The sequence below is a fragment of the Cebus imitator genome, unplaced genomic scaffold, assembly GCF_001604975.1.
Source record: "Cebus imitator isolate Cc_AM_T3 unplaced genomic scaffold, Cebus_imitator-1.0 Scaffold39, whole genome shotgun sequence".
NCBI classification, from domain to species: Eukaryota; Metazoa; Chordata; class Mammalia; order Primates; family Cebidae; genus Cebus; species Cebus imitator.
Window position 1 is genome coordinate 12,795,296 of NW_016107354.1, and position 16,130 is coordinate 12,811,425.

The following is a 16,130-nucleotide window of genomic DNA, read 5'->3' on the forward strand; positions in this document are numbered from 1 at the left end:
AATCTCACATAATGCTTTGGAGATAAGTGACATTTCTAAAATTCCACAGAGATTGAGTAGTGGAGCCTTGGCCCAAGTTTGGTTCTATCTTATACCAAAGCCCCACACACTTTTCAAAGTTGACTGACTTTGAGCCTTTGTCTATGACTGTCCCTGGACACCTTTGCCCAGCAAGACTGGGTACCAGAATGGCTCCGAACAAAGGAGTGTGGACAATGGCAGGGAAGGTCTCCTTCAATGATGATAGACTATGCAGAACAAATAACAGGGAACTATAGTTTGCAGAGTTTACTAGGATCATCTGTAAGGTGGTGGGGAAAACCCACACATACTGTAATACGGAAGTTGTAGAATCTTTATATTAAGGAGATTGTTCCTGGAAAGGCCCTTGAGATCATCTGGTGCAGCCTGTCATTTTAAAGATGAAGAAAGTGAGGCACAGATGATGAAGGTGACTTGTCAAAGGTCATGGCATGAGCAGCTGACAGGAGTCAAGGACTAGAGCCAGATTTTTCTGATCCATACATTGTGCTTTCCCCCCCATGACCATGATGACAGTCTCTAGATGTTTGTAAATATGAGGCTGTCTAGATAACATGCTATGCAGAAGGAATTTACTGGACCAGGTGACCTGTCATAACCTGTCATGACCTGGGTTCTCCACATGTTTTGACACCAGTAGCCAGAAGACACCAGGCTTTTGCCTTGGGTTTAACAATACAGACCTCTCCCAGCCCTTCTTCCCCGTGGATGCCTCTGTCCATGGTACTGAAATAGGGTTCTTGCAGATGCATTCTTGTCTTAAGTTCTGTGTTCTGTTCTCACCCTTTGAGAGATGAATGAAGACTAAATGGGCTGAGTACTACTGCAGTCTGGGGAGTACATTTTTAAAATCAATCCTATTACATTGTGATTTACAGAGTATAAAAAATTGACACATTTCTAGTATGTAGGGCAAGTATCTTTGACAAATTTATAATCATGTAGATACACTATTAAGGAAAGCTAATCCATACCTCTTAGCCATCAACTTCTCCCCATTGTTCCCTGTTCAGTATTGTAATACATTACGGTACAGAACAGGCACCATGGATGGTAAAACCAGGGGAGGGGAATGCGAGTGTCAAGAGAAGTCTTCCCAGGGAGGATGAGCTGTAAGTTGAGACCAAATTGAAGAGATGTTAGGCAAACAAGTAGTATAGAAGAGACTCCAGGCCTATATTTTGAGTTGATACCATTTATGCATATATTTTTAGCTTTCCAGTTTTGGGGAAGAGGAATACCTCTTTACCCCTCCGGAATCACATCTCACTCAGATGCTACTATTTTCAAGTCATCCAAGCTCATAACTACCTCTAGGAAGTATCAGCCAACCCTTCTTCCTAACGACCATGGTTTTATTCTTAAGTGGCTACCCTAAATGAGAAAGGGGCAAAAGCAGCCCCATCCATCCTCCACCCTGGGACACAGCATTGAGCTGGTCTGCTGAAAAGCAGAGAAAACCACATCTGCCACCATAGACAAAAAATGTCTTTTGAAAAAGCAGTTCCAAAGTGGTTCCTGAGAAATTTAGATGAAAGGTAGTAGATACATAATAATAACATGTATGCATACACCAGAACATGCACATAGAAGCACACTGACATGGCTCCCCATATGCAGGTATGCATTACCACATACATGTATGTACACCCTTTGCCTCACACCAAGTGAACAAACAGACAAAACATTTCATGACGCAATCCAGCTCTCTAAACTCCATAAACTCAGCTCCAGGTATAAGTAAACCACAGAGACTCAATAAAGACATAAGTTGTGAGTCAGGGCAGTCACTTGTATTTTGGGGTCCTCAGGTTCCTCAGCTATAAAATAGGAGATAGAGTGGTTGAGGATAGGAATTGAATTGGGTTGATTCCCTAAGGGCTTTACAATTATCACTGTAGAGGTTGGGACTTCCCCACCAGTAAAAAGTGAGTAACAGTAGACTCTTTCTTGACAAGTTGCTGGAGGATTACATGTGAAATGTTTAGTGTCAGGCATGATAACTAGAAAGGGTTCATCATGGGGGAGTTTATTATTATCAGCTAGGAAGTAGTTCTACCCTTCAACGAATGTGGTGATTGGGAGGAGACCAAATGCTGGCGCCAGTTCTGCTCTGTTAGGCTGTGTAGCTTAGGGAAAGTCCCCTCCCCTTTCTGAACCTCAATTTTCTCATCCGTAAGATGAAAGTGATTGGATAGGGTGGTGGAAGGCCTATCCAATACTCACAGTTTTTGAACTCAAAGCTGAGCTTGTACTAAACCTGTACCTCTTCTTGCCTGTGTAAATCTCACCTCCTTTTCTGTTTCCTCCCCATTTGCTTTATCCCAAACGAATAGTGCCATTTAGGGCTTCTGTCACCTGTGCTGGGAACAGGCCCTTTATCCCCGATGAGCTCTGGCTACTGCCTTGCCAGAGGCATCAGTAAGGGCTCCAAGGGCCACCAATTGAATGACTGTTGTCATAGAAACTCTCGCAACTCTTCAGATAATTTTTCCCTCAACAGCTTAGTTGAGGAATAATTGTCATACAAGCAACTGTGCATATTTAAGAGTAAAATATAATAATAAAATAAGCACCTTAGACAAGATACTGAGAGTATCTATCATCCACAGCAATGTTATATGTATCCCTTTTTAGTCAGCCCTCCCACCTACTCCCCTCTCCCTCACCATTATCCCAAGTCCACCACTGATCTACTTTCTGTTTCAAGAGATTAGTTTGCATTTTCTAGAATTGGAATCATATAGTATGGCACTCTATCTGGCTTCATTCATTCAGTACGATACTTTTGAAATATACCCATATTGTTGAACATATCAATCCTTCATTATTTATTGCTGAATAGCAGTTTATTGTATGAATATATCACAATTTGTTTGTTCATTGGCCTGTTAAGTTGATGGAGGTTTGAGTTTTTCCAACTTTTTTTGTTTTTTTTTGTTATTGTAAATGAAGCTGCTATGAACATTTGCATGTGTTTGTATGAACGTATGCTTTAATTTTCCTTGAGTAAGTAACTAGGAGTGAAATAGCTGGATCACATAGTACATGTATGTTTAACCACAAAGGAGCTATATCATTTTATATTCCCACTGGAAGTGTAGGAGAATTATAATTTTTTCATATTCTCACCAACACTTAGTATGATCAGTCTTTTATATTTTAACCATTAAAATAGGTAAATTTTAGTAGCTCACTGTGGTTTTAATATGCGTTTTCCTAATGACTACAGTTGCTGAGCATATTTTCATGTGCTTATTCGTCATTCATAAATCACTTTGAGGATATTTGTTGAAAGCGTTTGCCTTTAAATTGGGTTGTCTGTTTTCTTATATCAGGTTTTGATTTAAATATGAATATATGTCTTTTAGCAAACCCATGATTTATAAATATTTTCTTACAGTCTGTGGCTTATCTTTACATTCTCTTTAAAAGTGTCTTTCAAAGAGCAGACATTTTTATATTGATAAAGTCTGATTTATCAGTTTGTTCCTTTATCAATTGTGTTTTTGATATTATATCTAAGAAATCTTTGCTTAAACCAATCTCATTAAAGCTTTTTCCCTGTGCTTTCCTCAGATGCTTTATAGTTTTAGGTTTTACATCTGGTATGGATCAAAGTTCATCTTTGTTTGTTTGAATATGGTTAACCAATGGTGCCAGAACCAGTTTTTGAAGAAAAGCCTTATCTCTTTTGAACAGAATTATTTTTACGTCATTGTAAAAAATCAAGTGTCTGTATATGTGTGGGTCTGTTTCTGGACTCTATTCTATTTCACTGGTCTGTCATTCTTGATGCCAACAGCACATTGTAGTTTTTGTAGTATTGATATTGTAATTTTAGGATTAATTTTGAAATTAAGTACTGCTAGTCTTCTAACTTTGTTCTTTGTGTTTGATATTGTCTTAGCTATTCTAGGTCTTACATTTACATATAGATATTAGAATCATTTTTTTCAGTTTCTGCAAGGTATACTGCTGGGTTTCTGATTGGGATTGCAGTGAATCTATAGAACAATTAGGGGGAAACTGATAGTCTTTGTTGTTTCCAGTGTGTAGAGCTTCTGTGATATTTTATGTTATTGCAAATGTTATTGTTTTTCTAATTGTTATTTTTGATTATTTATTGCTAACATATAGAAATACACCTGATATTTGTATATTGCTCTTATATCCTGCAGCTTACTAATCTCTTTCTGTAATTCTAGTAGCTTTGTTTGTATTATAAATTCCATTAGATTTTCCACTTAGGTGTTCATGTTGTATGTGAATAAAGGGTACTATTTGTTTCTATCTGTACTGAATGACTAGCTTTTCCTTGTCTGATAGGACTGGTCAGAACCTCTAGTATAATAAATGAATAAAAGTGGTGAGAACAGACATCCTGTCTTTTTCTTGATTTTAGGGCAAAATAGTTACTCTTTCACCATAAATAAGTATGATGTAAGCTACAGGTTTTGTAAATACTCCTTATTAGGTTGAGGAAATTCACCTCTATTTCAAGCTTACAGAGAGTTTTCATTAGGAATGAATGTCGGATTTTATTAAATTTTTTTTTCTGTAGATATTTTGTAGAGTTTTTTTGTTTTTTTGAGTTTGTTAATATGAGGAAACACATTGATCTTCAAATGTTAAACCAACCCTTTATTCCTGGCATAAGTCTCATTTGATTATGATGTATTACACACTTCATATATTACTGTATTTTATTTGTTATAATTTTGCTTAGAAAATTGTCATCTATTTTCATAATGAATATTGGTTATAGTTTTCTTTTCTTGTTATGCCTTTGTCAAGTTTTGATATAAGAGAAATATTGGCCACAAAGAAAGAGCTGGGAAGTATTTACTCATCTTTATTCTGGGGGAAGATTTTTTAGAAGATTGCTATTATTTACTTCTTAAATGATTGGTAGAATTTTTCAGGAAAGCCATCTGAGCTGCAATTTTACTTACAGAAAAGATTTTTAACTATAAAATGTAGTTTTAGTAGATTTACTAACGTTTACTTTAGACTTAGATTTAACAAATTTACTTGAGTTTTTGGTAGATTTACAACTATTCAAGTTATATATTTATTCCTGAGTGAGCTTCAGTAGTTTATATTTTTCAGTGGATTAGTCCATTTCTTCTAATTGGTCAACCATATTGGCATAAAGTCGTACAAAATATTATCATATTATTATTTTAATATCTGTGGAATTTGTGCTAATTTCACCCATCTCATTTCTGATATTTGTTCTTTGTGTCTTTTTTCTTTTTTCCCTGATGATCTGGCTAGAGTTTTATCAATTTTATTGATCTCCTCAAAAACTGGCTTTTGGTTTTATTGGTTATCTTTATTATTTTTTCTGTTCTTTTACAGCATTGATTTCACCCTGATCTTTAATATTTTCTTCCCTCCTTTATTCTGATTTTCATTTGCTCTTTCTTCTCAAATTTCATAAGATTGAATCTGAGAGCACTGATTTGAGACCCTTCTTTTCTACTATAAGTCATTAATGCTAAAATGAAGTCTCTAGGTACTGATTTAGTGGCATCTCACAATTTTCGATATGTTGTTTTTAATTTTCATTGCGTTCAAAACACGTTCTAATTCCAATTTTTATTTTCTTTTTGACCTGTGGATTATTTTAAAATGTGTTATTTAGTTTTCAAACCGTTGGTGATTTTCCAGAGATCTTTCCATTATTAATTTCTAATTCAATTCCATTATGGTCAGAGAACATACTCGGATTGCTTGAATCCTTATATACTCATTGAGACATTTTTATGGCCTAGAATGTGATTTATCCTGGCAGGAGATCAATGTGCCATTGAAAAGAATGTATATTCTGTTATTGTTTGTAGTATTTTATAATTGTCAGTTTGGTCAAGTTGATTGATTGTACTGTTTAAAACTTCCAAATCCTCACTGATTTTTGTTGTTCTAAATTCTGTGAGAGTTTATCTGCTGCTTCTTGCTCTTCTATCATTTTTTTTTCACGTATTTTAGAATTCTGTTATTAGGTGCATACACATTTAGGATTGTATGTCCTCTTAATGAGTAGACTTCTTCAGAATTAAGAAATTGTCTTTTTTATCCCTGGTAATATTATTTTCCCCAAAATATACTTTGCTATTAATGTAGTCATTGATATGGTTAGGCTGTGTCCTCACTCACATCTCATCTTGAATTATCCCCACATGTCAAGGGAGGGACCTGTAATCCCCACGTGTTGAGGAAGGGAAGTGACTGGATCATGGGGGTGGTTCCCCTGTGCTGTTCTCAGGATAGTGTGTGAATTCTCATGAGATCTGAGGGTTTTTAAAGCGACAGTTTTTCCTGAGCTCTCATTATTTCTCTCCTGCCATCTTATGGAGAAGGTGCCTGCTTTTCCTTTGCCTTATGACATGATTTTAAATTTCCTGAGGCCTCCTCAGCTATGTGGAACTGTAAGTCAATTAAACATCTTCCTTTATAAACTACTCAGTCTAGTAAATTTCTTTACAGCAGTGTGAAAATGGACTAATACAATCACTCTGATTGTCTTTTGATTAATGCTTGTGTGATGTATCTTTTTCAACCTTTTATTTTTAACCTATATGTGGCTTTATATTTAAAGTTTATTTCTTGTGTAGATGGCATACAGTTGGGTCTTTCTTTTTTATCCAATCTGACAATCTCTGCCTTTTAATCGACCTTTTTTTTGACATGTTGGGTTGTTATGAGGGTTAAGATATATGTAAAGATAAACATCAACTAACGCTTCCCCCTACCTCCTCGCCCTCTGTTGCACATCTTTTAATCTTTACAACAGACTTCTCATCATGTCTCCTTTTGTGGCCCTTATTACAATAGGTAAGTATATGTTTCTGTGTAATCCCCTGTGCATGGCTCATTTTCCAGGCTAGTAACTTGAAGTCCCAGGCTGGAAGATGCTAGCAAATGTGTGAATGACTGAGTGTACCAATGAATTGATGATCTAGTACAACCGAGGCCCTCACTCTGTGCCTTTACCCACCTCCTACCCACTCTCAAGAGAGAAACCCCAGTCCTAGAGGGCTAGAGACAGGATTGAGATCACCAGCCTAGCCCAGGCCTTGGGCCCCTGACCTACGTCATAGGTCTCTCCACTCTTGCCTTCTCTGCCCTCGACTCCTGCCTGTGAATACAGGCTTGTGTCCTCTCCCTCTGAGCACACTGAGTACAGTCCACATCACCCAGCAGGGCAGAGCTCTGGCTCTGCTATTTCGAAAGAATAAACCTAGGTTGACTTCCATTGGTTTATTTTACCCTTTCAGTCTTATCCCCACGTGTGGTGCCTGCATGAGACTGAGGAGAGAATTCTTGACCTTGACTGCCCAGATCAGCTGCAGCTAGAGAGTAAACGGTTGAGCTTTTCAGGGATTTCCTTCACTCTATAGCCGAACCGTGGTTCAGTGAGTCTGCAACAGAGATAGAGATTGCGTGCAAGCTAAAGCCTCTGCCATACAGCCTGCACACAAAATCTCTTCCTGCGAGAATTCCTGCTGCTCTTGTGTTGGGCCAGGGGCTCCAGGTGGCTCTCAGGGTGGACTAATGGAACTGCAGCTGTGTGTGTCAGCATCACACATAGCCACACAGGTCCTGAGAGATTAGAGCACAACTGTGCAGCTCTCACAGTGATCTGTCAATAGCCCCACCGACACATGCTCTGTGCTGGGCCTGTCCTGGGCTCACAGGCCATAGGGATCGGTTGGACATCACCCCTTCCCTTTCGGAGCTCACAGTCTCAGGGCTAATGGATGAGTTACAGCCTAGACCCAGAGAGTGGATATAACTCAGCACAAGCTCCATAGCCAGGCAGCAGGTACGGTTGGGACAGAACCCAGGGCTCCTAAAACCTGGGCTGCCCGACCAGGACTTGCTATGCAGGTGCCAGACCAGTGTTAAGGATCAGACAATGTTTTTTGGGGAAAGATCCCCACTTACAGTGACAGTTGTGAATGGCGATGAGATCAGGATAAAACAGACTTACCGACAGGCATCCCCCATCAGGTTCTAGGCACCCAGTGCCTGTTCTCTTTGTCCAGTGTTATCAACTTTTGTCCTCTAGAGCTGCCCTGGACCAATCAGGAATTTTTCACTTGAAAGTGACAGAACACAAAACAAAACAGAAACCAACCAAACAAAACCAGCTTAAGCAAATGTAGGAAGTCAGCGGCACGGCTGATGGAGAACTACAGAGCGGGGTCTGCCAAGGTGCCCTTTGACCCCGGGTTCAGGCTTGGGCTCCAACTCCCTGGCATTCTCTCCTCTCTCCTCCTCCACATGCTGCCTTCCTTGCCGTCCAGTCACACCCTCACTCCACCAATGACCAGAAGAGATGGAGTCTTTTCTGGGAACTCCCTCTGAAGAGAGACCCCAGCAAACATCTCCTCTTTCATTGGTCTGAAATGCGTCATGTGCCATTCCCCTAACCAATCACTGTACAGCAGGATAAGATAGACTGGCAGGCTAGGCCACTCAGAATCCAGCCCTGGAGCTGAGGGTAGGTTGTTCAGGCCACGTGGGTAGAGCACAGGGCTGGTCTGGTGGACTTAGTGAGAAGCCTGTGAACTGGAGGCTGGGGAGGCAACAGAGCCCTAAGACAGTCGCTGTCACCTAGGATCATGAATATGATCCAGTCAATCAGAACTCCTCCTGTTGCTCCCGCCCTGTCTGCATGCCCTGCCTTATGGCCAAACCTGCTGCTTAGTGGAATGGAGTCCCCCTCCCCAGTACAGGCTCATGACTCCATTCATTTGCCCTTGCTGTTCCCTCCATTTGGTATTTTCTTCTTCTCTAACATATTAGATCTGTAGTGTGACGTCAAGTCACATATAATTGGGTCCTCGTTGGGGTTTCCCAAGGCTTCTTGTGTGCACAATCATCCTGTCACTTGCAGCAGTTACAGTTATGTTTCTAGGTTGTGTCTGCCCTCCCTAGCCCCCAAATAAGCACACAGAGACACACACATACAGCTTGTGAGTTCCTTGAAACGATGAGCCAAATCTTAATTAATCTCTTTACTCCCAGCCTCTAGCCACTATCTGGTTTATGGAAGAGACTCAGTAAATATTTGTAGAATGAATGAACTAAGTTATTTTTGTTGAATACATGGTTGTTGTTAGGTATTTGCATTTTTTATGAAAGACAAAGCCACAAGCCAAAGCTCCAGTGGAGGGATTTCAGGCACCAGTGAGCTGGGCCTGGAAGCCTATTCTATTGTTTAGTGGTTAGGGAAGGATATGAATGTCACAGCAGGTGGAGTCTTCCATTCATTGCTTTTCAGTGCAAAAGTGGGAAAACAATCGCTTTGTCTCCTGAAAACGTAAGTGTGTCATGGCAACAAACACGTTTCCCTTTGTCTTTCTTGTGGGGAGGAAAGCTCCCTAGCCTTATCAGGTTTTGCTGCCATGGTGTGTAGGCAGATACCTTCTTCCTGACACCCTTGTGGGCTGTGAGGGGATGCCCTGGCTGACTCTCTAGCCATCTCAGCTCTCCAGCCTCTCATCCAAGGAGCCCCCATTTGCAAACAGGGTCCTGCCCAGGTGGGAGGAATCTGATGTTAGCTACAGGTTGAAAGAGCCACATTCAGTAGCCAGGACATTTCAGCATCACATCCACAAACTTGGCTGCTTCTCTTGAGATGACCTTGGCCTCACTTGATCACTGGGTCCCTCCCTGGTGCTCCAGCTGACCTGCCCTCCTGGCACCAAAAGCTGCACAAATCGACCGGCCTCTCTACCCCTAAGCTTGTCACTTCCAGTCTGCCCTCTGTTTGGCCCAAGAGCACTCCTCAGCAGCACAAAGGGGCCTTCTCAGCGGGAGACCCTTACCGAGTCCCATGGTGCCCTTGAGTCAAAGTCATGCAGAGGCACAAATATCAGCCAGGTACACAGCAGGCAAGAGGCACAAATATCAGCCAGGTACACAGCAGGCAAGAGGCACAAATATCAGCCAGGTACACAGCAGGCAAGCATCCACCCTTGCTTTTGCACCTGCCCTTCCATCCTTGTCAGACTTGTGAGCTCTTACATTTCAGAACCCAGCACCCACGGAACTGCTCCATAAACTTTATAAAATGAATCAGGAAAAAGGGGAGGGGGAGAGATGAAAATAAACAAAGCTTGCAGCACATGCAGCATGAATCATTAGGTCAGCTCTCTCTCTGACCTACTTCCTCCTATTGTTTGCTGCCTATTGCCCAGAATCCCATAGAACCCAGATCATAGTTCCCCTTAACTGCTCTGTAGATAACAGCTTGAGCATTACTAAACGTTAAGTTTACCATTTGAGATATTCTTTCAGGACTTGCGTACTGATGAAACTACTGACATCAGCTGGTCTAAAGAACCCCACAAGGAGCTGACTGTGGAGGAAAAATTAAATATTAAATTTGAACTCAATTGAACATGGACACAAACAATGGTCACCAAGTCCCGGAACAGGTTGTGTGAGCCCCTTGAGGTGTTCACAGAGAAATCTCTATTTCAATCTATTCCTCTGCATTAGTTATTGAAAAACAATAGATGATCACAAAAACAAGTTGACCTTTTTATGTTCCATGGGCCCAGTCACAAAGGGCCCTCGAGACTAGGTCTCAGGCCAAACAATTCATGATAAAAAGAGTGCAGTGGTGTGACCTTGGCTCACTGCAACCTCCGCCTCCTAGGTTCAAGCGATTCTCCTGCCTCAGCCTCCCAAGTAGCTGGGGTTTCAGGCACATGCCACCATGCCTGGCTAAATTTTTTGTATTTTTTGGTAGAGATGGGGCTTTAGCATGTTGGCCAGGCTGGTCTTGAACTCCTAGCTTCAAGTGATCCACCTGCCTCGGTCCCCAAAAATGCTGAGATTACCACCTATCTTAGTCTTAAATTTATAATTTAAAAGCATTTTATAATAATGTACCTATTTTGCTACACAGTAATCATCATAATAGGTAATGTTAATGAATGTTTATTCCATGTCAGACCACATTCTTACATATATAGCTTACATATATCACTTCATTGGACCCCATAACACCTCTATGAGTTCAGTATTATTAATTTCACTTGCCAGGCACCAAAAGATCAAGCTATCCCTCTAAAATCATATAGTTGACAGGTGGCAGAGCTGGGATTCGAACTCCATGGTCTGGCTAGAAAGTTCACGTTCATAGCTACTACTCTATTCTGTCTATCATATGTAAATATAATTTTCACATTTTAAGCAAATGCATATTGGGGCTTTGTATTAAAAAATAAATAAATTAATTAATAAAATAAAAAGAGCTAGGGTCCCAGACTGCGCCGAAGCTTCTTGAGACCTTTCCTCATCTGTACATGGACCCAAGTGGCCGATTCTGGAGCCCCGGCTGTTGCTTCTCAGTCTGGTGATGAATCCTCCACAGTTTGGTGAGTGTAAATATATATGTATATTTCTTCTATATATTATATATATAAATATAATATCTATATCTTCCCCCTCTCTTTCCCATTGCAATTTGCTTATTATATCATTTGCTTATTATATCTGCATTGCCATTTACGTGGGATAAAGCTGTGCTCTCCCCGTGTGAGTGCCTTTTCTTCTCCCTTTGCATGCCTCTCATACAGAACATTTTTGGCATCATGAACAAGATTCGAGAAGAAAAGTGTGCCACTTTTTGGCCACAGGGACAGGGCTGAAGGCTCGGAAACTTCCCATATCCCAGGATGTGAACTTCCGCAGTTCTCCCCCTTGGCGATTGAGCGGTACAGGGGAACTGGCCTTTGTGAGAACTGGGAATCTAAATTAGTGCATTTTAAACCTTTGACTGTGTGTGAAGTGCTGCAGTGGATTCCCGTCAGCAAAGGAGATGCTGAGGGGATCTCCTGGAGTGGAGGGTGTTTACTTACTGCTTACAAGTTCATGTGTCAAGTTAGGGGCTGGCTGCTACAAGAGAGATGTGAGCTGGAAAAGGAAAATGCTAATCTGACTTCCAGACTGGCCCTGGCCCAATGCCAGGCCTATGTCTTCACTGATCAGGTTCAAAACTGCCAGCCTATTGCTGAAAAAAAGCAGCTGTCCGAGTGGCGTTGGTCAGGGTACAACTGGAGAACTAGCCAGTGAGGGCTTGAAGCAGGTAAAAACCCACCTCTTATTTCAAGAATAGTAAATTAACCCTAGTAAAATTCAAGGACCTGCATAAACTGTAAAATTCCTTGGCATCCTATGGAATGCAGGGAAATAGTCCATTTTACCAAAGGCTAAAATGCTAGAATTTGCAATCCCTACCACTAAAAAGGAGGCCCCAAAATTTATTGGCTTGTTTGAATTCTGGAGACATCATATTCCCCATTTAGGTAACACTTTACAACCTCTGCACGCAGTCACTAGAAAACGCCAAGGCTTTCACTGTGGAGAGGAAGAGAGCATGGCTTTTGGACAAGCTGAACAAGCTGAACAAGCAGTGCATCTGGCCCTGGATCTATGTCCCACACGGCATGAGCCAGTAGACCTGCAAGTAACTGTCCCAGGTCAACATGCTAACTGGAGCCTTGGGCAGAAACAAGATGGGAAGAGAGTATCTTTGGAGTTTATAAAAGAGCTAGGGTCCCAGACTGTGCAGAAGCTTTCTGAGACCTTTCCTCGTCTGTGCACGGACAAGTGGTCAACTCTGGAGCCCAGGCTGCTGCTTCCCAATCTGGTGGTGAATCCTCCATAGTCTGGTGAGTGTAAATATATTCCTTTCTCCCCTTCCCATTGCAATTTGCTTATTATATCATTTACTTACTATATTGATTTGCTTATTTTATTAAATTGCTTACTATATCATCTGCTTATTATTTCTGCATTGCCATTTGCATGGGATAAAAGTTGTTTACCCTTAAAGGTATTGTGTGTATGCCTTTTCTTCTCCCCTCACACGTACCCCACACAGAACTCTGACTCACCAAAGAATGCAGATTTTGCCTCCTGATGAGTTCATCTCTCTTCCCCCACAAATCTGTGACCCCAATTTTCTAGCCCCTTGCCCTCTATGATCTGCTTAAGAATCTCAGCCCAGAACACTTTGGAGACACAGATTTGTGGATCCCTCTCATCTCCCTGCTTGGCCACCGCATGATCACTAAACCCTTTCTCTGCTGAAAACCCTGCCGTCTCAGTGTATTGGTCTGTTATTGTGCAGTGAGCAAGGAAACTTATGGTCCTATAACATTGACATTTTCTCTGCATAATCGAATCAAACAATTGCACCAAGCCCCTTCCTTACTACTGTTATAGTAACAATGGTGGCAGCAGCAGTAATTATATCTGTCATTTCTAGAGCATATTCTGTGTGCCAGGACCCACTCTTGGTACTTTTCCTCCCTCAATTCTTGACCACTTCACAATCCCTTTGTGAGTTTGACATGATGAGCAGGTCCATTTCATAAAGACCTCAAAGGAGGCAGGATCTAATCCAAAGTCTCATCATGAAAAAAAAGAAGCTGGGGTTTATCTCAGAAGTACCTGGCTCCAACCTCTTCATTTGCTGCTACTGTGGACCTACAATGTGCCAAATGTTGTCCTACAGCCTTGGGATAGAGCAGGAAGGAGAATGGCCAAATCCCTGCCCTTGTGGAGCTCACAATCTAGTACATGGTATAAAAAGGGGACAAATAATAAACAAATACACATATAAACAATGTCAGGGGTAATAAGGGCTAAAATAAATAAATAAATAAAACAGGGTCAAGAGTGCCAGAAAGTGATATGCTGGGACAGGTGACACTTCAGGGATATCTGAGACCTAAAGGAAATGGAGGGACAAGCCCTGGTTACAGCTGAGGGAAGAAGGTTCCTGGCAGAAGGAACTGCAAATGCAAAGGCCCTGAGGTCAGAATAGGCCTAGTTGGTTTGGTGATTGACAGGAGGTCAGTGTTGCTGGAGAACAGTGAGCAGAAGAGAGGAGAAAGGAACAAGGTCACAGGGAGGCCTCTGGGGGAAGGGGATAGATCTGGGCACGGGGGAGGGGAGTAGGGCCTTGTGTGCTATGCCTGGGACTCTGATTTTTCCTCTGAGTGTTAAGGGAAGCCATGGAGGGTTGGGAGCTATGGGGCCTCAAAGTTGGAATAGGTATTTGTATCTACTTCTGTCTGCCACTTCCATGGACTATAAACTCTGTGAGAACAGAGAGCAGCTTATTGTACTCCCTGTTTCTAACACATAACAGGTACTAAGAAAATGTCTTATATAAGGGTCGGAGAACCAATGAATAAATAAAAAAATTTGAAGATGTTAAACAGGACAAAGCTACAAAAGAAAAATATCGATAAATTGGGTTTCATCAAAATTTAAAACTTCACTTTACAAAGACATTTACAAAAATGAAAAGATGGCCCATAGACTGTGCAAAACATATTTTGTTTGCAAAATGAATGCAAAAAAAGCAGTAAATAATTTTTATCCAGAACATATAACAAACTCTTAAAACTTGACAATATAGAGGCAAACATCTCAAAAAAATGAACAAAAGATCTGAACAGACACTTTATTAAAGAAGACATATAAGATGTCTTCAAAAGTTCATGAAAACTTATGCATGGATTTCTAAATATTTTTGCACCAAAATAAACTTGTATTAACTTGTTATAAAATGCCTGAACAAGAGCTAGTGAAAGGCACAAACAGGGATAAGATGTCAGTTTGAAAAGAGCCCCTATCAAAATTAAAACAAGAACAAATGTTAAATTTATGGTGAAATTTTGGTGGAAGAATGGTGAAATCATTGATGCTTTAGGAAAAGTTTGTGGAGACAAAATGCCCCAAAGAAATTGGCAGTTTACAAATGCTTGGTGTTTTGTTGTTGCTGTTGTTTGTTTGTTGAGGTCAAGTCTCATTCTGTCACCTAGGCTGGTGCAGTGGCACCATCTCGGCTCACTGAAACCTCTGCCTCCCAGGTTCAAGTGATTCTCCTACTTCATGAGTAGCTGGAATTACAGGTGCACACCACCATGCTCAGCTAATTTTTGTATTTTTAGTACAGACAGGGTTTCACCATGTTGATCAGGCTGGTCTCAAACTCCTGACCTTATGATCTACCTGCCTCAGCCTCCCAAAGGGCTGGGATTACAGGCATGAGCCACTGTGCCCAGCACATAGCTTGTTTTAAGAAGGACAAGACAGTGTTGAAGGTGAGCCTATGGTGGCAGACCATCCATGTACATTTGCAAGGAAATAAATAATCTTGTTCATGCCCTCATTGAAGAGGACTGATTATTAATAGGACAAACAACAGCCAACATTATAGACATCTCAATTGTGTTCAATATACATAGCTCTGACTTTCCACTCAATGGATGCCAAAACTGTTACACCCAGATCAACTGCAGACAAGAGCAGTATTTTCAATGAATACTTTAAATAAGTGGGATCAAGATTCTGAATTATTTCCTCAAAAAATTGTAACAAGTGATAAAACACGTCTTCATCAGTATGATGCTAAAGACAAGGCAAAACCAAAGCAATGGCTACCAAGAGGTAGAAGTGATATAGTAAAGCAAAAGTGGACTGGTTAAGAGAAGGTCACTGCAGCATTTGGATGAGGGGATGCTCAAGGCATTTTGCTTGTTAATTTTCTGGAGGGCCAAAGAACAATAACATCAGCTTATTATGAGAGTGTTTTGAGAAAGCTAACCAAAGTCTTAGCAGAAAAACAGCCAGGAAAACTTCATCAGAAAGTCCTTCTTCAGCATGACAATGGGCCTGCTCATTCCTTTCATCGAACAGGCAATTTTGCAAGAGTGCTGATTTTACTGTGCTGATTTGGCTTCTTCTTACTTCTTTTTGTTTCTTCACGTTAAAAAAAATCTGTGCATCAATTTTTTCTTCCGTTAATAATGTAAAAAAGACATTGACAAGGTTAAATTCCCAAGATCCTTAGTTTTTAAGGGATAGACTAGATGGCTGGTATCATCGCTTCAAAAGTGTCTGACCTTGATGGAGCTTATGTTGAGAGATAAAGTTTATGTTTCTGTTTTTATCTTTTTTTTTTTTTTGGAGACAAAGTCTTGCTCTGTCACCCAGGCTGAGTGCAGTGTCATGATCTCAGCTCACTGCAACTTCTGCCTCCCGGA